This window comes from Megachile rotundata, chromosome 2, assembly GCF_050947335.1.
Source record: "Megachile rotundata isolate GNS110a chromosome 2, iyMegRotu1, whole genome shotgun sequence".
NCBI classification, from domain to species: domain Eukaryota; kingdom Metazoa; phylum Arthropoda; class Insecta; order Hymenoptera; family Megachilidae; genus Megachile; species Megachile rotundata.
In genome coordinates, this window is record NC_134984.1 from 20,535,550 (window position 1) to 20,557,615 (window position 22,066).

Genomic DNA, 22,066 nt, shown 5'->3' on the forward strand with positions numbered 1-22,066 from the left:
TCCGGTAATTAATTATGAATTACAAGACGCAGCCGAGAAGACGTAGCCGGCGAGGATTTTTGCCTCGTGATCGTGGGTGTCTGAATCGGTGTAACGCGGGATGTTGACAAATCACTGAATCGTGATACGCCGGTTATCGCCTTGTAAAATATCGACTCGTTGTTCGAGCCGAGATCGAGATAGGGTAGATCGAGATTAACTCGTACCCGATACACGATAAAAGCTTTCGTGCGATTGTAATTCAGTTTCCCGTAAATCAATGGGATCTGTTACGGGAAGGGATGAAGTACACGTGTTCCTTTCTACAAATTCAATCATTTTATAGATTTTCGATACAGATTATTCCGTATAATACTTCGTGTTAACTGAAGTAACAAAATCTTCTGGAATTCATATAGCAACTTTCTTGCGAACGTCGGGTGCAGATTAACAGCTTACAGCTGCAAAGTTGATCACTGGTCATAATTCCACGTTAGGATAAATCAAATAAGCCACTTACAGTTTTGGCATGCAATTTGTAACGCGAATGTTAATCGTTCTTGCTCGGTAAGCAAAACAGAGTACACACTTTTTCCACTGTGAATTGCTACTCAATTCGATTTACAACAATGGTACACGATTGCGAGTGCGGTATATCTTAGAACAGTGTTGCCAAACTTTCTGCCAATGTTCATTTTCTAAAACCTTTGAGGAAAGTAGTAAAAGTTTTCCAGGAACAGTTAAATAAAAAGCATCCCTCGAATATGTCAAAATATTTGTGTCTCAACATTTGGACCCGCGGTGGTCCTGCGAGAACCTCTGACTTAGAAGAAAAATTGCTTGTCTCCGTCCATAATAAGCGCAATCAAAAGTCGATTTATCCAGAATGGAGAACGCACGAAAGAAGAATGGGCATCCAAAAGGTAGCAAGGTCGCAGCATCGAGGTACATAATAAACGCGACTGCCTTCGAAGTTTCAGCGCCGCGAGCGTCCGATCTCCAGCCGTTCTCTTTTCCGCGGCTCGGCTGATGTATTATGTCCGATTACTTAAGCTGATTCGCGCGTACATCGAGCGTTTGAAATATCGTCTCCGCTAAAGGGACGCCGGAAAAAAAGGAGCCAGCACGATTCCGTCGCGCAAAACTCCCGTAGCTCACGTGCTGATCTGGTCCGCGGAGAGTTAATCACGTTGCCCGGATGAAGTCGTTTTTTCCGACCGTCGACGAATTACGTTTTCATTTATTCCACGATGCGTCAGACACGACAGACAGCAGTCGGCGACCGGTGCAATTTTATGTCCGAGCCGATTTATTGTCTCGGCGTGCACCTACCGGTTGTCGTGGCCGACCCGGAACTCGACGTTTTAATTATGCATTATGAGTATTATCGTCGCGACACGCCAACTACACATCTGGAGCTATCTGCTCGAGAGATGTAAGGTCGCCGCAGAAATCTGCGTTGGGCACAAATCATGTTTATCTCGACGACGAACGAGGAATCAAAGGCGGTGAATAAGTTGGGCTCGAGTACATCGACTACTGGGCGCTCAGATTTTTCTCGGTCAGCCCTTTTACGAACAGAGACACGCACGCGGTGTATTTTTACTTGTTTTTGTCATTGCACTTAAGGAGATGATAGGTTCAAGTACCGTGTGTGATTAATTGTTTCTGTACGGGGCAGTTCGGCTTGAACGGGTTGTCCTCCGCACGGACTTTTACGCACCATTGTGGCGCAAAGGATGGATTTAAAATTTAAAATTTTGTTTCCGATTTTTCACTTCGAACTTAATTTGTAAGTTGAGTCCTACGTAAATGTATGTCCTTACTAGAAATAATAATTACACAGGAGATATATTCACAAAGTACAGGAGATTCATCATACGACTTTGACGATATTTTATAGTTAATTATGATAGACAATTATGACCGAAGTAATTTATTTAAGAAATAGATCAGTTCTATTGTTACTGTATGCCTTCCTACTTATCTATGCATTATCAAAACGATTGAAGTCGGCGAGTAAAGAAATCATAATTAATATTCGTAGCAGTGGTGCGATATATCAGAAGATAGCGAGACACTCGAGGGCAATCGGTATCAAGAAACAGTATCGATCGAAGCGATCATTCGGCATTAGAAAATGAATTAACCTTTCTCTTTACCGGTGCATGGGTGAATAATAAATAGTTGTAGGCAAGGCACGCGGCATTTGTTACAGTTATCTAACTATATTTCTTCAACCTTGCTCGTTACTGCACTTCCTTGTTCGCATAGAGAACATTTCTAGAGATAAAGTCGAATTGCTTGCTAATCCGTGTTTCCGTCACGCTACCCCTAATGCATTGGTCGATTTGCGTAAGACAAGTTATAGAAATCGATTGTGCAATCGTGGATCTGAAAATCGACTGTAACGCGAATTACACCTTCTTGCATAATCATCCGGAAGAATTTCCTGCTGCAAATCTGACTGATTTCCATTTTATTATTTCACTCCTTATGTATGATTTTATTGTGAAGCTGCCATGCTGAATGATACAATTTAAACTCCTTCGGTTTAAAAATACCTTTCCTCAGTGCCAGTTCCGTGAATATGCATGAACTCCGTCGATTAAATCTCACAATGCAGGAATCCTGGAAATTGCAACGCTGCAGAGTAATTGAAAAGCATCAACACGTGCTATCACACGTTTTTAATCTGCACCGTCTCACGTGGGTGTATTCTTCTCGCAACGTGCATCGCTTCCCTTAGATCAAACCAAAATAGAGACTCGTATAAATAGTTGACGGTAAATTATCTTCGTTAAGATGCAACAAGCATTATGTTCGCAGACCAATCTCATTATACAGTTCTCTGAATCAGACTGCAAATTCCCGAGATTCATATCGCAACATCTTTTTTGCATTGCTACAGCTGCATGAATTATGGCTGCTTCATGAATACCATTTACGTATTGGAAATATTTCAACTACATTGTACTGTAATTACCGCTCGAGTTTAAATTAAAGCCTTTTAAATCGAACAAAAAGTATGCTCTGGGGTACAGACGCTGTTGGGTACATTGTTGAGTACTTTCATTTTCAGATTTCGTGACTTGGGGATCTGGGAATTTGAGGATTTGGAGATTTAAAATTTGAGGGATATGGGGATTTAGAAAATTGGGGATGTGAAGGTTTAGGGATTTGAGGTTTTGGGAATTTGGGGATTTGAAGGTTGGGGGATTGGCAGATTTGGAAATTCACAGATTTCCAGATTTGGGGATTTGAAGAAAAGGAAAATTAAATACTTGAAGATCTAGAAATTTGAGGATTTGGAAAAGTTCACAATTTGGGGTTTGAAGAATTTAGAAATTTGAATTTTCAAATTGTTGAATTTACAAATATGGAAGCTTTGGAATATACTCATACAAATTCCTAAATTTAGGCATTTGAAAATTTGAATAAATGAAAAAGGTAAAACGGTAGCCGCAGCTCTCGAAGCAGTCGATCACGTCCGTGCTAAGGCGACCTTCTTCGCGCAATTTCGCGGCCGTGAGAGAAAACAGCATCTATACCCGCGTGTTATCCGCCGACAAAACGCAAGAGAACATGTAATCGTCCGAACAGGTGCAACTCGTGTCATTCAATGTTCCCATATCTGTCCTCGCATTCCGGCTTTCTCGTCGATCCTCGCGAAAACCAGTTGCGAGACTTCTGTTTCCAATTAACTCTCCGCGTCTGTTTCTACCTTTCCGAACGTCTCATTCGTCATAAGTATCGGGTCCGATTAATAGCGACGATAATCTGGACGCTAATGAGCGGGAATTCTGTGCTCGCGATGACGCGATCGATCGCTCGAAACTTTCTCCGAGTAGGTGATTAGCTCGTCTCGAGATCGCTCGACGTACGCTCGGTGATTTCATTCACGAAGGGATTACGCGTTTGCGCAACGTTTCTGGTTGAATCGCGGGCACTTAACGATTCACGGCCGAAGAAAAGAAGCGACAAAAATTGATAACGCCATCATTATGTAACTTATTATTAGTTCGTTACGTGTCACCTTTGCCTTTGTATTGCGCGACTCGCGTGAGGACTTGTGAAAGAGATTCTTTTGGATTTAGATTCCTTCTGGGAAATACGCCTTTCATGGTCTTTAATGCGCTGCAGTCAAAATTGACATTTATGTTCGCTCTTGTGAAATTTTATACTGATTCATCTGAGAATGAGTCGTATACCCTACCTGAAAAGTGGCATATCAAATTTTTTTATTATATTTACATGTGTTTCGATCAAAATGTACTGACTACTTATGTTTCAAAACACCCAGCATAAATTAATAAAAATACTGACTTAAGAGCCTTATTTAAGTTCGTTAAAAATAGCTTCTTTATTTATCGTGCCTTTAAATCTATTATCGTGATTGCCTCAGAAACAACCTAGCTATACCTTCTTGCTGAATAATTTCCATTCCCTTGATCCGCAAGAACCGAAAAGGAGCAAACATGACAAGTAACAAAAAGAGATTGACAATCTCTGGTAACGTATCCCCCTAACGAGAGTTAAGCACGATGGTGGAATCTTGAAGAGGAACGAGAAGTTAGGATCATCCTCTCCCTCTCGATGCATCCGCTTGAAGGAGGATCTCGAAGGACACAGGGCCGCCCGATGACCATTTTAAATAGCGGCCAATGCACCTTCTGACTCATGCACCCTCCTCCGTCTCCGGGAATAAAACGAATTTCATCCGACTGGATGTATTAAAGCGTTTTATTGCGAACGGCGTTGCATCGTCTTTGTTTGGATCGTGTACGCGGCTCACGCGTGACCGGGGACCATTACAATTTCAAGCGTTTAATCGGTGCTTAATTGGTACGCGCGAGTCCCGCTTTCAATCGTACTCTTTGCATCTTTGTACTCGACCCTCTGGCTCGTTCGATCGGCGATCGATTCTTTGTACACGTAAATTGGAAACTGTTGTACGAGACATTTTTAACGTCCGTCGCCCGTTCGCGTGCGAAACGAACATTATCAGCGGACTGGTTGTTCGCCGAATAATATTAATATTCGATAATGAGAACATGATTCATTGGACGGCGCCGATTACGATGAATAATGGTATCGACGCTCTCAGAATTTCGCCTTGAATGCTCTCGGATTCGAGGTTTAAATTTTTGGTTAACAAGGGAAATTCTCGGCTCAAATCGAAGATTCGAATAAAATGATTTTCTTCTGATTTTACCTCGAGGACAATTGATACTCTTTCCGATAGGGTTCGACACATTTTATCGACCCGGCTCCATTTTTCATTCCGCGTAACGAAGCGGCCTTATTAAAGCACGGTTACCCCGAAGACATTTAACGCGTGAAAATTATTACGAATTCTGTTTTAATTGGGAATCCAAAGCGTTTCGACGATACATGTCGCAACGGGTGGTGTGCATAATCACATTTAATACGGTTAATGAAAAAGGAGCCGGGAGTGTCTCGCGAGAGGCGGTTTTGCATGACGCGGCTACCGAAAGAAGTGCGACCGTTCTCGAAAAACCCGAGAAGAGAGGCCGAGTTTCTCGATTGCACAAGCCGCGGCATAAATAACTATGTAGAATAAACCGTGGAGAATTCATAGGCGGAGTCAGTTCGGTAGCCTCGCTCTTTATTCTTTCTATCGTTTGTCATCTTTCACGATCGCATCGATGTCCCGTCGATCCGAACCATTTCAAGGCAAAAGGAACGAACTCGGACTGGGGGCAAGGATATTATTATTATTTTTTATGAAAGGCTGTGTGAAGAAATTTGTATCGTCTAACTCTTGATGAAAAAATGATAAATAATATGTAGGAGTATATTTCTTCCGTATGAACTTGCACGTAGAATGTCACATGTTATACAAGTACTGTCGTTCCGATTTTCTTTTAATTCAATTTTCAGAAACAATCTAACAAAATTGTCAGATCGTGTTTGCAGACGAAATTGTGGCAATTTAACGATGCGTGTTTGGTCCCAGATCGGGTGAAATATTAATTGGTTACATGTAACAAAAGCGATCAGCGATTACCGCGTCGCGAAACTCGTTTCGTAGCGTCCCGTTCGGAATTCACGGTTCCTCTAGGTCGCGATCGTATCGATTCAAGGAACTTCATAGCCGTGTACCAGGTACCCTGGTGTCGATTCGGAGGCTCGTCCGACGAGCAGGGAATCGTTAAAGAGCGCACGCGAGCGAATCCGGTACAGCAGCGGATCGACGCGAAAGGTGTGCTTGGTGGCGCGTTACCGAGCGTATATACACGTTCGATCGGACCAGTTCGGCCAGGTTTGAAGGCGAACCGCTCGACCCACGAAAAGCACGAGTATAACGTCGAAAAGTGAAAGGAAACGACGAAGGAAGCCGTGTCGACAGTAGAGGAACGCTACCACCCGTGGAAGCTCCCCGACCTAGCATAACCGCGGTATGAGCCGCAAAATTCTCCAGATACGTGACACCAGTATTCTTCGGATACGCTTCGCTGACCGCTACATCCGCTTACTTGCATATTTTCTAGTTTAAATCTTGATGTCTCTAAATTCTCCAACTCCTAGTCTTTAAATATCTTTAGCCCCAAACTTCTGTGACACCAAACTGATATCCCAAATTGCTATATTCCTAAGCTCCTACTTCTTCAAATTGTTGTATTCTCAAATTCCTAACTCTGCAAATTTTTCAACCCCAAAATTCCCAAGTACCTAAATCTTCAAATTCCTAAATCCTGAGATTCCTGAATCCTAAGGTTCCTCCATCTTTAACCTCCAAAATCTCTCAACTTTTCAATTCCCTTGGATCCTTGCTACATCCCCAAGTACCTAAATTCCCAATTCTCCAAACCTCCAAATTTGCCAGGAGTTTATGTGGACATACACAAGATCCTCCTCTTGAAGAGGAGGTTGCTCGACCTTGAAGAAAACGACAACGGATCCTGGAACGCAACTGCCTCGTTACGCTCGTGTCCGCTTTCGACGAAACGTCGACCTTGAATTACCCGCGTGAACATCATTGCCCGCGACAAAGTGCTAATCACGACCTCGAACTGCTCGTCAAACGCATCCCCGTCGGGACTGCTTCTAGAACCGTCGTTTCGTTCTGCTGACCCTGACCTTGAACGCGTCGTCCGTTCGACTCACTATAGTTTCCATAAAACGCGCTGGAATCCGCATCGAGGACTAATTCGTCCTGCTTCGGGGTATCGAGCAAACCGGTCGTCGATGAAATACTTACGGGGTGATGCATTGACGTTGATAATTAATTATTTCCGATCTGGTGATCATCTTCTCGGAAGGGCCTTCTAGCGAGACACGCCAAGGTTAAGAATGATACAATTTCTCGTCTGTTAGCAGAAGATTCTAATTTGAATTTTTATCACCATTCTGTGACTTGTCTTTTTAATTTTGAGTTTAGGAACGAGGAAATCCTTGATCGAAAATTAGATTTTGTAATTTATTCTATTCTTTCGTAATTTCCTTTGATCGTGTTGTTCCTAATGGCAATGGTGTACTAGTTGTTACCGGAACTTGTTAAAGTTTGATCGAAGGATGAACGACACCGGTGGCTGTGAAAATGATGTTTCTCGAGAATTCACCGCCAGCAGCATTGAACGATCATTACGGTCGTCAAGGATTCGACGTTGTTGAACAACTGCGCGAAGGTATCCGTTGTTCTCCGCTTTTAGGAAACCCAGCGTCCATCAATCTCCACCCGCGGCGGTGTGGACACGATGACCAGTTGGCTGGTTAATGATCGCAATAAGTCGACTATAACGACGATTATAATTCTGCGTCGTCATTCTAACTACGTCCGGTTTTAAGATTTCGAGATGCAATGGCCGTGGCTGCGGTTAACAAAGTTTCCCTTCCTCGATCGAACCTCCTTCAATTAGTACTCGAGATTTCTTGTTTCGCGAACGTGTTTAAAAATTTCGTAATTAGGTTAGAAAAATTGGAGATGAAAGGTTGAAATGTTCGCGTTTAATAGTTGCTCTAATAAAGTAAATTGCGAACAATTTGCTCGGAGATTAAAAAAGCTGCTGCAAATCACTGCACGATCATCGGACACAACTAGGTCCATTAATAAATCAACTTCGATAAAACATCCAGATGATCGTAATGTCCTGGTCATTAGTGTGACTCTTTTAATAAAGCGGCTTCTCTTTCTGAGCTCCCGTCGACACGTGTAATTGCGCCAGATAAATGTATAAAATTCACTAGACAGGTCGTTCGGCCGAGCCCCTGGCCCATTAAGACCCGTTCCTCGAGCACCATTAGAACATCGTCTCTCGGATATTCGTGGTGGCGTTGCATCGCGATTTGCGTAAGAATCGCGTCTCCTTGCGACCACTCGTGTCGCAACTGTTGCGATAAACGGTGGAATGCTGATGATTTTCAACCGAACGGGGAAAAAGGAGGCTGTCATTTCGCGACAAGAAACGTGTTATTTTCAGTCAAACAGATTCTTAATTTATTATAATTATAATGAGAGCTTATGAGAATCAGAGTTATAATTTATTACAGAGTTTGCAGAATCACCTCGTAACGTCTTTACGCGAATTAACTGCGCAATTAAGGAATCGAATCACGTGTACGAAAACGCGTCTTCCCTCATTAACGACGTAAAAAACAACTCGAGACGCGAACAAAGTGAAGGGATCGGTATTGAAAACGTTTTCCGCAAACGTGAGCCGGTTGGTGGACGATCACATGTCGGCGAAAGGGCGTTGAATAAATGTAATCGTTTCGACGAACACGTCGATCGCGAAGATCGTCGAAGGCGACGAGATAAATCGATAGGCAATTCCCGTCGACGAGCGACTCTCGTCGAAATTTATGTGCAATTACGTCGCGTGTTCCTTCTTCCTCGATTAGCTATAACGCGTTCGTCGAAGGTTGACGGAAAGTGAATTCAGAATAAGAGGAAGCGGTGATTTCTCCTCTAACGAAGGGCGTTGGAGCATCACGCTCGATTAGAGACGGTGAAATTTGATGGGTTCTCGAAATGGCCACGGGAAACCATTAGGTTCGTCGATTAATAGCCGGTGAAAATGGACGTTGCGAACTGTTCCTTAATGGATCAATCACTGTGGCAAGAGTCGATGTTAATCAATTACGTTTCACTGCTTTCTGTTCCGGTGCAAATCATTTTTCCCGGAGTTTAATATTAGCTTTATTTTCTGATTAACCCTCTTGTATGCATAGAAACCCTATCTGGGGACACGTATGTTAACACTGAACCTACCGACGTATGTGTACTTACTTTGAAATTAAAAATGAAGTTGAAAAATAAATAAACAAATAACTGAACATAAATTAGTACATACATTTATTCTTTATCTTGATGAAAATCAATGCTGATTTTATGGAATGCACTTTAATAAAATGTGTTCCTTACAATAAGAAACTTATGAAGCGGTCATTTGACCGGTTTGGTAGTTTTAGTGTTAATTTTCATATCTTCTGTTCGTGTCGTTCACCTATGAAAATTTAATCAAGCAACGAATGATTTAATTTAATTTACATATATTTCAAGTATATCAACAAACATCTCATGCCAATTATTTTTGCCTTTAGCAAGGGATCAAATGAAGGTTCGCAAACGTCGCAAATATCGTGATCGTATTTTACACCAGCCTCGAAGGTTGTTGCGGTTTCGATGAACGATTATTAAGCCGGTTGACTCGGTACACAAAGCGCGGTGTATTATAACGCGGAAATCACGGTGTTTGTCCAGGAAAAACGGCAGGGAAACCACGAGAGTGGGCTCTGACGTAAGAGTCGTAAGAAAAACAGTGGAAGAATCGAGTTGCATTTAGATGTAATCGTTGCCTGAGCGAACCACTTCTCTTTCTTCGGATCATTTTTCTTACGCCTACGTCCTGGTGTCATTTAGTTTGTTCGCCGAGACAATAGACACGGAACTGTGTCTTCTTTCATTTGCAATAAGTATTGTTCGTTGATGTGCAATAAATGGAACCTTTCGATGACGTTTATTTATGCATCAGAATGAAATTGCATTTATCTTGTCGGGGATTAGAATTAAATTGACGGATCTTTAAATGAATACTGAACTTTGGTATCTAGATTTAGATTCACGTTTGGACTTTGTACTTCTGGACATGAATTTTACTTTCACACTTTCATTGTATAATTGATACTTAAAAATTAATTCTATTACGTTATGACACCTCAAAAAAGATAATTATTACAAATGATATGATAACCCTAAATATCTTTCGTACAAAGTTCAACTATGTTTTATGTAACGAAACCAAGTGTCCGGATACTTATGGACGGTAGTGTATGTGGATAACATGGTGCGACTGTTAACCCCTTCAGCTACAAGTTTTTCAGGTTGGAAATTCCGAACTGCTTTATTAATGCGGAGATAAATAAAGGATGTTGAAGTGTTAGATATATTTTGGATCTTCAAATACGATTTAAGTTTGTCGCGTGCGCCACGACTGGTAAACCAAGGGGTTAAGGCAATAAAACCAAGCCACCTCGAACTTTCAAAAGAAGTACTTCTCGAATCGTCCGTCTCGTCTCAGTCGGATCTTTTCCTATTTCTGTCCGCACACTCAACCCCTGTCGACCACACCAGGATCCGGTCTCCAGTTATACCAGTTTTCCGATTCGCAAACATCTCGGAGTCCTTGAAACGGCTCCCCCTTCGAAGGAGAAGAAGAAACTAGAACCGTTTACCACGAAGACGCGTGCGCTCGTTCCTCCCCCGTTAATTAATTCGCGTCGGTGGTCCTTGGCTTACAGCTGGACCACAGCAGACCCGTAGGTGGCTTGTAAATCGAGCGGAGCGCGGAATGTGGATTTTTAGCGATTGTAAATGTGTGCAAGGGCAAGGCTTTTTTGTCCGGTGCTCTCCGCCCCGCGAACGCCAGACAGAGACAGCAAAGCATCCGTGTTCCATTGAACGTCCACGTAGCTAAACAAAGGAGAACCCGGGATCGATCCTCTTCGAGCTGGCTCTCGAGGACGAAGGTAAACGCACCTCGCGGTCCAGACGCGTCAGCGAGACCGAGAACGGGTAACGGATGCACTGGTGCAACAGGTGCCTGGCACAAAGGCATCGTCGAAGGCTGGACAGTGTTCGCCACGGGGGGAAAATCGTAATTGAGTTTTATAAATAGCGCTGTGAGTCGACTCGATGTGCTCTGTGTACCATTGGCGTAACTAGCATATTCGGGGTCAACTTCCCGATGACTCGGGTGCGAACGGAACTCTTTTTAAAATTTAGAAATTTAAAGATTAATCTGGAAACTTGGGAATTTTGAGGCTGACCTAACATTTAGAAATTCAGGTATTTAGATCTTCGGAGAGTTGTGAATTCTGGAATTCAAGAATTTGAAAATTTCAGGGTTAAAAAGTTTGCAAATAAAGCTAAAAATTGATATGGAAACTTAAGAGAATTTTGAAATTTTAAAATTAGGGACGTAAGAATTTATAAATCTTTGAATTCAGTGATTGAGAATCTACAACTTAAGAATCTTACTAATTTAAATAAGACAAAATTTGAAAGTTTGCAAGATTATCCAATATACACTTTGATAGTCCCTATCTACGCCAATGGCCTAATTCATCCCGTGCATCGTCGTTCGCTATACAACTTTCGTTGTTGCAGTGAATCATTAGTCACTCGATTTTTTCCGAAGAGGGTTGTTCCTTTGTCCGCCAACAAAGGATCCTTAAATACTCCACAAGTCGAAACGTTTCAGAACGTCGAAAATAATGATTCGTTCGTAAGAACCATTAAGTGCCATGTACTTCGTAAATTTCTCTACCACTCGCATCGTATAAACCGAGATAAATAAAATATATCAGGAAGCTTATAAAACCGTAAATCAGAAGATTGAATAATCGTAAGGGTATAAAAAATTGAACGATTCGTCGTAGTCCTTCGTTTAATCGAATCTTTCGCCGTGACTAAATGCGTGTCCACCGACTACCGCGTTTCAATTATCCCACCGATATCGAGCTCTTAGTGCGTGCTCGACTTGGTACGTTATTTAATTGACTCGTCACCCGGTGCATTCCCTGGCTGCAATCTTCGTGTTCGGCCGGAAAGGACGGATCGAGGCGGCTCGACATTGCCTTAAATCAATTATATGCGCCGCTCACACAGCCATAATTCATTGCACGGCCTTAATCTCAAAATACAAGATCAGGAAAAGTAATAAACGATCAGCGAGCTATAATGGCCGACCTTGTGGTTCGATCTGGATCGTTCGCGTTCCGCGCATTCTCGAAACTTCATCGAGCAATTCGGATTCTTGTCCGCACGAAATCTCGTATTCGCAAATATTTTTACGATTTTGTTTGTAAATGATTTCGGTTTTCACCCAAGAATCAGTTCGTTCGAATTTGCATCACAAGTAGAAAGTTTCAAAGAATCCAGTGTGTTTTGAGCCAGCCAAAAGTTTCCAACCCCACTTGTGATTTCAAATATTTGCGTCAGAGATTTTTTCGCAGTAAGTATACGAGGCGATCGAATAAATCCTGAAATCTGATTGACCTTGTCACGAATTTCCAGTTTGGCTATTGATCATCGGGCTGGTACTTGAATCGTAATTACAGGTCTCGAGCGGTGTGACAATAAATTCAAGGGAGATCGTGTATTTAAATTCGTTTTTAAAGGGAGACTAATTGCCGACCGTTAACAGGAATTGATCGACGAAAAAGGTACACTTGTTACCTTTTATATTATCAGGGTTAAGATGTTGATCGATAGCCCCCGTAATCGATGCGACACCTCGAAACGTGTTTCCGAGAGCTTTGTGACAAACATATTTCTTAAATTATTCACTTCTTATATTTAACGTTCACAACAGTTTATGGAGATTATCGGCACAATGTACGTACATTAAAATTTCTTTAAAATTTATTTTGTACTATGCAAAATTTCTTGAAGTTGTAGAATGTGATCAGAATTGAAGTGTTTTGAAGTTTGATCACAACGGAAGATGGTTAGGACTTCTTGAAATGTAAATTCTAAAGGATCTGAAAACACGTTGGATGTTACCACATGTTTACCATACGTTACCATACATATGTTATCATATGTCGTGTTTGCCAACTACAATAATTTTCTACAGCTCCATAATCACGAATTTCGAAAGAGCATTTTGACGAAACTCGATCTTCCTCCTCAAGAGGATTCTTTTACGCTACAAGGCCTTCAAGATCGGTAACGAAGAGAACTGCAGATTCCGCCGTCCTCACGTTGCAGTCCAATTAAAGCAATTCCATCGCGTCCGTTTGCCATCGCCTTGCAACGACGCGTTGAATTATTGTTTGAAATGTGTATTCCGTGTTAACGATGTCGCGTGGGACGCGAATGGATCGTGTGTCGGGCAATAGAGAAGCCCCATTCTAAAGATCGTTTCAGTGGTTAATCGAGTCGAGCGACATACGCGACTCGGCTTTATTGCTCGAGAGACGACTATAATCGTTCGCCACTTGCCCCCGGGGCGAGGACGCCTCGAAAAGAGGTTAATCGTCAGAATGTGAGCCATACAGGGCAAAACGCTTCACCCACGATCTTGCTCGACTATCGTGATCCATTTTGAAACTAATTTCATGAAATTCGAGCATGTGGCGAATAATAGTGAAGACGTTGAGGTTTCTTTAAACGCGTCAACGTCGTGACGGTAAATTATCGCGACGTCTTTTGGTGATAATTTCTTTTTTTCGGGAGCAAAGGACCTCGATTAAACGCTTTCGGGTCCACACGAGTTTTATATCGGATTATCGAAATGTTTGCTGAATTGCGAGAGTGTCGTTTTATGGGCGTATGTTTATTTATCGTATTTTGCACTTAAAATGTCGATGGTTCGCTTTTAATGCCTGCGAATTGATCGGGGTACACCGACGAGCATGGGAGACTTCTCGAAGGGATAACACTTGTGAATTTTTTGTTGAAATCTCCAATAGAAATATCAAATTTGAAGTTAAAAAATTGACAAACTTGTAATTTTAGAAATTTGAAAATTGCAGATGGAAAAATTTAAGAATACATTTAGAAGTTAAATTTATTCTTCGCGTGTCGCAAATTAAATGCAAGTGACAAAGTGTTCCCTACATTCTTAACCGAAAGAAATTTGCATTGCACGCGATTGTACACGTCGAACGATTTCCGTTTATCGATCTCGAACGTGTCTTTTCGATACGTCGTCGTTAACGTAGGAACATGAATTCTTGCGGTGGCCTCGCGTGTCGCTGTAGCATAAAACCGAACACCGTTTAATCTCCTTGTTTGCTCGCTACTTCCTAGTTGCTTTTGATAAACCGTGGATTTATGGTCCGTACTTGTTGCCGCGATTCAACCGCTCGTAGTAAAATTCAGCCGCTTGGAGTTTAATGTCCACTGGCGCGGTAAATTCAACGTTGAATCGGATTATTCGACACGGATACGATTATTTAGCGATTCCGATAACTTAAAATAAACACGGGTAGACGTTGCACGCGTTGTTCGCGAATCGACGAGCAAAGATTAATCATACTCGTTCGGACGCCCACGTTTATTTGGTGCTTCCAGCCACATTCCAGCTCTGACGTAATAAATATACGATTTGTATAATTTCGAACGCGACCGTGGACCCGGCTTTTTCCTACGTGCCATTTGCATTGTGTCGACACGCAAACACGACGTTCTTGGCCCGTTACGTTATCCCCGGCTGAAGGAAATCTTCGAGCCTAACCTTTCCTACGAAATCCTACGATTAAGCGCTTTATGAAATAAGCAATTAAAACCGGACTACTCGTTAAATGTAACAGAGCAGTAAGTTGATACAAATCATTATTCATTTATATTCATTGCTCATTATTCCAAATAAGACTCGATGATGCTTTTTGTATCTCCCTGAAGTGATCATACGGTCATCAAACGATTTCGCTTAAAGTTACACATCGACCATTTAAGACAATATCCCCTGAACAGAATATTCCTCGGCTTTGCAACGCGGCGGATGATGAAGAGTCTGTCATCGTCCTGAGCGATAGCCGTGGTGCATGGAAAACCGCGTTAGCGGTATCCAGCGGCGAGGAAAGCGTGAAATAGCGAGAGGAAGGAGGCTCGACGAGGAGGTCCGAGGCCAAGTCGAGAGACGGGACGACGAGACGAGCCGCGACGAGATGGCATACCGTCGAAGGCTTCGTTGTTGCCCATCCCGGGATTACGTACCTTGGTCGTAGACCTTACTCGAGGCGAGCTCGTGCTCGTAGCTGATTGCGTAACATCCGAGGCTCAGCGGTGGCCGCTCATTGCCGCGCGACGATTCACAACGATGCTTTGAGCATCCCACTTAACTGGAACCGCGACGAAAGGTTACAGGGATCGCGATAGATAGCCTTATCTCCCTGCATCCTCTAATCTAATGCTTACAGCTGTTCGTACAGCTTCGGCTAATGAATTCTTGCCTCAGAATTATCATCTCGATCGAAATCTTGTCTTACGACTGCGAACAAATAGATATCTATCGCTGACGTTCTTTGATGTTCAATCGTTTGCTGAAATTCTGAACATGCCGTCTTAATCTTAGATGATGATTAATGCTAATTCAAAGATCTGTAAAATTTGGACCAACTAGGGTGAAATTAAATATTGATCCTATTTCGGAAAAATTGAGGAGAGTCATAGAACCTAAGGATAGGGACATCACGCTAATTGTAACGATCAGATAAATGGATTGATACGTTATCAGTGTTTTAGATGCACCGCAAGGTTTGCATACGATACATTGTGTGATTACTTCACTCAAGGGTCATTGTAGTCCCACGTCGATTGATTGGAACAGCCGGGAGGATGCTCTTCTCGAGTGTTCTGTCCAACCCATAGTGTTTAGTTAGGTATTTGAACGGGAACCACCCACCGAGCACCTTTGCCAGCTGCAAAGGGCAGGCGAGGAATATATTCATCGATGGTAATGCTTCGAATATTCTCTGCAATTGATCCTAACTCGACTTTTAACTAACAAGAAGAGGCTGATTACTTTGGAGGAAGTTTTAGGGTGATAAGGACCCAAGCATACCTTGCACCGAGAGGTGTATGCTTTTCGAGACACGTCGACTTCACGTCCTTTGTAACGCATTACGTATTTTGTTTTGAAATTGTCGAAACGAACGACCTTGTTTTTTGCTGAAACGAATGTTGTTTAATTCTAAACGGTACATTTAGATTTTTTAGCGAGTCATTCTCTGAAAAAAGGTGACTGAAGAGGAATGCAATTGCATTTAGCACATAAATTAATGAATGATCAATTTTTTGCTGACACGTCAAAATCTCAATTGGGACCTCAAAAAACGCCTCCAAGCGTCACTGTCGAATATAACCGTGAATTAATCAGTCTAAGTTCCGTCCACATCGGCCACTGATTTGCAATCTTTCGTTGGTCAACTTTTTTCGGTAACTATCCTCTCATATAAAAAATTATCATCTGTACCCTAATTCTAATAATTCTCCTGTTTTATTATTCCGTAAAAATCATAATTTTCAGTCCAATTCCAAATTCCAAAATAGAGTTATACTTGATAACGATCTTATTCTACTTGGAATTTCTCGTATTCTCATCCGTTGTTGTTTCATTAAAACAGCTCGAATAAAAATGAATATATTTCTAGTACACCTTAATAAATGTCTGAAAATTATTACCCGTCAGCTCCTCTCGGTATTTTAAATATCATAGACATAAAGATGCACTTTGTTCGCGGTAGAAGAATTCCTATGGGCTCTTACGAAATTCAGTTACGAAAAGTGGCTATTAAACAACGTTTGTTACATACATATATCGACTGCTCGCCGCGGAATACCTTACCGCAAATTATCAACTTACAAAGTAACTCGGCAATCATGCTAAGTACCCGTAGCTCCACTGACTGCTCTATTATTTACGAGCCTTCTGTTCCTTTGTGTAACTCGTATCGAAAGTGAAATAAAACACGGAGTGTTCAAAACATTCCCTGTCAGAATAACATTTTTCCGATAGATATCGTTTCGTTATCGCATTGTCAATGTTCTACAATTTATACGCTTCTTGTTACACGTTGCAGTATTCAAAGCAATGAATCTATCGATGTGCGCTATTCAAATACCGTTCAGAAGGATTTGTATCGTATCGGTAGTATCTTTGAAAAAATCGGAATGGAAATTTGTCGAACGTACAGCGATCAAAACGAAGAGGATCGATCTCGAAAACAACGATCGCTATTCCGCGGATCGAAGACAAACCGGTAGAAGATACCATCGGCATCTCTCTCGCTCTGGCGTCTGTATACGTTGCAAAATTCCAGTTGGTGGAGCAACAGTTCATCCAGCCGTGGCAGATAACTGAACCAGTCGTCATTAATTGCCCGGTTCGCGGCGTGTTACACTTTGTTCCAGGAGTAGCTCGCTTATTACCATTCTCGATCTGCATTCGTTTTCGTTTATGCGCGGCGCGCGACCTAATCCCCTTCCACGGCTCGTAATTGGTCGTTTGCGTAATCGAGAATCTTTACGATGGTCGAGACAGCCGGCGAGACGGTAATTTTTACGCGCGTCGCGATCGCCAATTCGCGTGATGAACGAACCCGTAAACCCTGTTTACGCTCGTGTACCTTTTCGCGTTTACGATCCCGTTACCGCGGGTATTCTGACGAGATACCGCTATCTATCGCGGCCCTCGGCTGCCCACTTGACGGACAGGTGAAACGGAAAAATGAGAGAGGCAGATGAGGCAATCGACGAGATTTCGTGAGATACGGTCTCGTATTTTCGACCTTCGCTTCGTGCAAAAATAAGGCTCTTGTTGCCGACTCTCGAATAAATTGTCACCGGTGGATTTAGTCTTGAACGATTATTATATCCGATAGACGAACTTCTATCTCTTGACTGGATGTGGGTTCGATTTCATGATACAATCAGCGAAAGTAGCGTGCATTTAATCGATAGCCGTTAATGAAGATTGACTGTAAAATACTATCCGACACTTTCTGTACAGAGTGTATACATTTTCCTATCATACAATTTCGTCACGAATCAAAGGTTAAAATCTCGGTATGATATTGCATCCTAGATACATTAATTACCTGCCAGTCAAGAAACAATTAGGTTACGCCTTACGCAATAACGATTTGAGTCTGCTTCTGACCAAACAGCACACAAAAAACGTGGTCGCGAGTAAAAATCGGTGGGCAAAAAACGAGCTAATTTAGCGGGATGCGCTGACAGGCAAAGCGTGCGAGAAACAATTTTAGAAGAAGAAACAGCAGAAGACAAGGAGCGTAGGGACTTACGAAAGTCGAATAACAAACGAGGCGATAATTAATCATAAGTTGGGGTCGGTGCGAGTAACCAGAAAATGTTGCATTTACGCGGTTCTGGTCTCTCTTGATCATCGCTTTATCGCATTCCCGCGCGAAACAGCGCCGCGAGCCGTTTCAAAGTGCGCTTATTCCGAGCGATCCGGTGTTGGGCAACCGTTTTATATCGTACACCGCATAAATACCTGTGTTACTTCTTAATGAGGCAATAAAGTCACTTAATCATTAGAGGTATCGATGCAACCCGCGCGCGTTCACCTTCGCAGTCGCACGCGATTTATTCGGCGAGATCGGACTCGAATTTTTCTCGGCACAGGCGAGCTTCTGTCCGCCGGAGAGATTCGTACGGATCCGAGCGCATAATAAAAAGTCACGAGCTCGTTGCTCGCCCACGACACACGCTTGTTTATTTGGCAAGATGCCACGACCAGATTGCCCAGTTGCAACTTGCACTTGGCGACTCTTAATGTCGGTCACTACTTTCGGGCTCTGTTTTATCCGCTCGGGTATCGATTAGAATCCGCCCAATGAAGCAATCGATCAGCTGACTACTCTTCCAACTGCTACGAATAATTCTAATTCCTGCCATTTTTCTCTTCCGACTCTTCTCATCTTTTCACTCGATAAGTTTGACGTATTTCAGAATTTGAGACTCGATGAAATTTTTTTCACAATTCAAGTTTATAACTTTGAGAATAAGTTGCTTGGACTTGTATACAAAAGAAACCAAGAAGTAGGAAGTCATGCACGTGGGCGAGCACGTTTCCGGCACAAAGAAGAGCACTCATTACGAGGAGCGACATATTAGTCGCGTCTGAAAGCGTCGTAAGAAGCGTGCGGTAATCGACGATTTCGAGGGCAACCGCGGGAATTCGCAGAGGCGAGGTGAATCGCGTCGAAGCAAATGTTTCCACGAGATTTATCGGGCGATTAGTCGAGTGCCGCGCCGTAATTGGCGAAGAAAAAGCAGTCTCCGGTCGCACGGAAAAACTGGCTGCCTCGCCACAGGCGCACGTGGGTGGCCACGATTATCGTTGTTCGTCCGCGGAAACAGGTGGGAGGTCGAAGAATCGGTACCAATGTAAAATTAGCACGACTTTGCCTTATTCTGCTGCCCGTGGACGTCGTTTCAATGTTAATTTAACCCTTTGCGCTCGAGAGGTGACTCTCAGTCGCTATTTTATTTAACGCTAAACCTACCGGTACGTAATGTGTACTGAATTTAAAATTAAAAATGAAGTTGAAAAATAAATAAACGAACGAAACATAAATTAATACGTACATTTATTCTTTATGTTGATGAAAATCAATTCTGATTTCAAGAAATGTATTTTAGCAAAATGTGTTCCTTATAATAAGAAACTTGTGGAACGGCCATTTGAAACAAGCATTTTTTAACTGATTCTATAAGGTGACACGTGTGACGTATAAACATAGTCAGACAATAGTGGAAATTATTATAATAACCTCAAGAGAATTCATTTAACTATTTAACTAAGTTTTAAAGTTGCTGTTTGTAAGTCAAATTACCTTCAAATGCAGAGGGTTAAAGTACCGTTTATGACTAAACTATAAAGCCTCGAAGTTGAATTTGTTTCCGAACGTCATCGGCACACGTTGTACGATTAAACGTATCCTGAAATTTGATCGACCAAAGCTTTGGAATGTAATGGAAAGATATCCTTGCGCCACAGAAACGCGTCAACGGTTCCAAACATCGAACGCTATGCCAAAGACTCCCACTTTACGTTGGCACGAGATTATGTCATCGATCGCGAGAGGATTAAGAAAGAACTTAACGCTGATCAATTTGTCAGGCGGGCAGCGGCGGCTCGCGAAAAATTGAGAAGCCAAACGTTTTGGAAGCGAGGGACACGGTGTATCGATATCTCCTTATAAATGCGTTTTACCACGTTATGCAACTATCGATCTGGAAGTGGGCTGACCGCACGAAAAGTCGCTTTTGTGGACCGTGGATATCGTGGAAACATCGAAGTCACATTAAGACTCGGCTCCGAGACACGTCATTAAAAACCGAGTCGAAAACACTGCAACGCCTACATTTTAATCCTGCCCAGCTACGTTTTAATTTGTCCCGTTCGTGTGTTTGCTCAATCTTTCATTTTCTCTCGAACCTCGTGCTTAATCGTTTTAGTGGCTGAGAACAGGGTCTCGGTTTTTATCGCTAAAGAGTGCCAATGTTGTCTTTCTCTTTTACATTAGGAGCTGACTAGAATTTTATCTTGTTTCTGTTTTTAATCATATTGCGACTTGATGTGATGCAACTGGTATTTAGAGCTCGGTGGAGCTATGTTACGTATCGCTTTTTGACAGATGTGAGCTAATCCAAAATTGTCATGAAAGGACTGGGAACGGACATGCAATTTGATAAAGCAATCTAAGACAACATAAAATTGAACCTATTAAGTTATTCCCACGGTTAGATCAAAATATTGGGAATCGGTGTCGTAACGAACGTAATCTGTGCTGTAACAATTTCCTGTTTGTCCGTATAACATTGTCAAACCTTACATAAAGTCTCGATGAATTATTTGTGTCCATTATTTACCCAATGTGTCCGTTATTTATGAATCATCAAGTGTCCACATAATTCAACGAGTCAAGTACTCTCCAATTCTTCACTGGCAAGCTTCTCGGCTATCGAATCACCCATCCTTATCGAGCCGGCCATTTTTCAAATCTCATATGGGAATGTATGCGACGGTGTTGTAATACAATCCGTGTCATTGCTGCAGAAGGAATTTGAATATGTAGATCACTTAAGATCACGCGGTACCGGGACAGATAAAAATTCCCGGAGACAGTCACCGCCTTTGAAACGCTGCTACCGATTTACATCACGTGCGCATAATTCGCTGCCGTACCCATGGCGATCTTGTTCGAGTTTGCTCAGCTGCATCGCATTTCCATCAACCTGTTGCTAGGATAGATCATTTGAATCGATGTTCAGATCGGGTACTGAGCTATCAGTATCTCAGGATTAGGTTATTAGGGTTAGGTTAGGAATGTAGGAGAATCAGGACTGTAACTCTACTAAGATATCTCTAGCTCTTCCTCAAGATTTCTTTAGCTTCCTCCTAAGATGGAGGGAGTCTAGGATCTTGAGAGGAACCTGGAGAGGTTTTGAGTTGGTCTTGGCAGAGTTTAAGAGGACAGCAGCTGTTTATTTTCTTCGGCGTTCCAAGCAGCGGTTTTCTCTTCCGACGTGGGACCAGCGTCACGGTGATAAATCGCGCTAACGAACCGTGCAAGCATCGCGTTATTATTTCTCTGTTCAAGGAAAGTGATTAGAATACACAAGGGGAGAAACCTGAGGAACGGGAGGCACAGGCGAACCAGCTGGTTGCGACAGCGTGGTTCGACTGGTCTGAAAATGGAAGGGTGCCCACTGATGCCAAGGCTGAATTCCATTTCCATTGCAACTTCTCTGCTCCGTGCACACAGCTGATTTAATGCGTTTCATTTACGTATCTAGCGGTTGTTCGGCAGACCGGAGAATTGCTCGAATGTTGACTCGAGAGATGAGTATGACAGGAAGACTCTTGCAAGGGCCATCTGTTGATGCATTCAAAAATTCAGTTTGCAGCCGATTCCTTTATACGTGACAATACGAGCAACAGGTTTATTCGTTCTTCTCCTTATTAGTTTGAGAATAGTCCCATAAAAATTTCACTTGGATAAGTTTGCTAGATAAAATTCATGTCACCGAAAAGTTCACAGTGGTCGCCAAAATAAATGATTTTCATAGAAGTTTAGATAT

At 42.4% G+C, this 22,066-nt stretch overlaps 2 protein-coding genes and 1 long non-coding RNA gene across 3 annotated transcripts in view; 2 read left to right on the top strand and 1 right to left on the bottom strand.

The window, feature by feature from the left end:
- nudC (nuclear distribution C, dynein complex regulator) overlaps positions 1–22,066 on the top strand; it is an 86,330-nt gene that overhangs the window by 35,942 nt on the left and 28,322 nt on the right. The window lies entirely within an intron of this gene.
- LOC105663604 (uncharacterized) overlaps positions 1–22,066 on the bottom strand; it is a 59,341-nt gene that overhangs the window by 34,591 nt on the left and 2,684 nt on the right. The window lies entirely within an intron of this gene.
- LOC143263984 (uncharacterized) lies at positions 10,170–13,572 on the top strand. The gene is made up of 2 exons (XR_013037296.1): positions 10,170–12,458; positions 12,565–13,572. It is a non-coding gene; the product is annotated as an uncharacterized LOC143263984 (long non-coding RNA).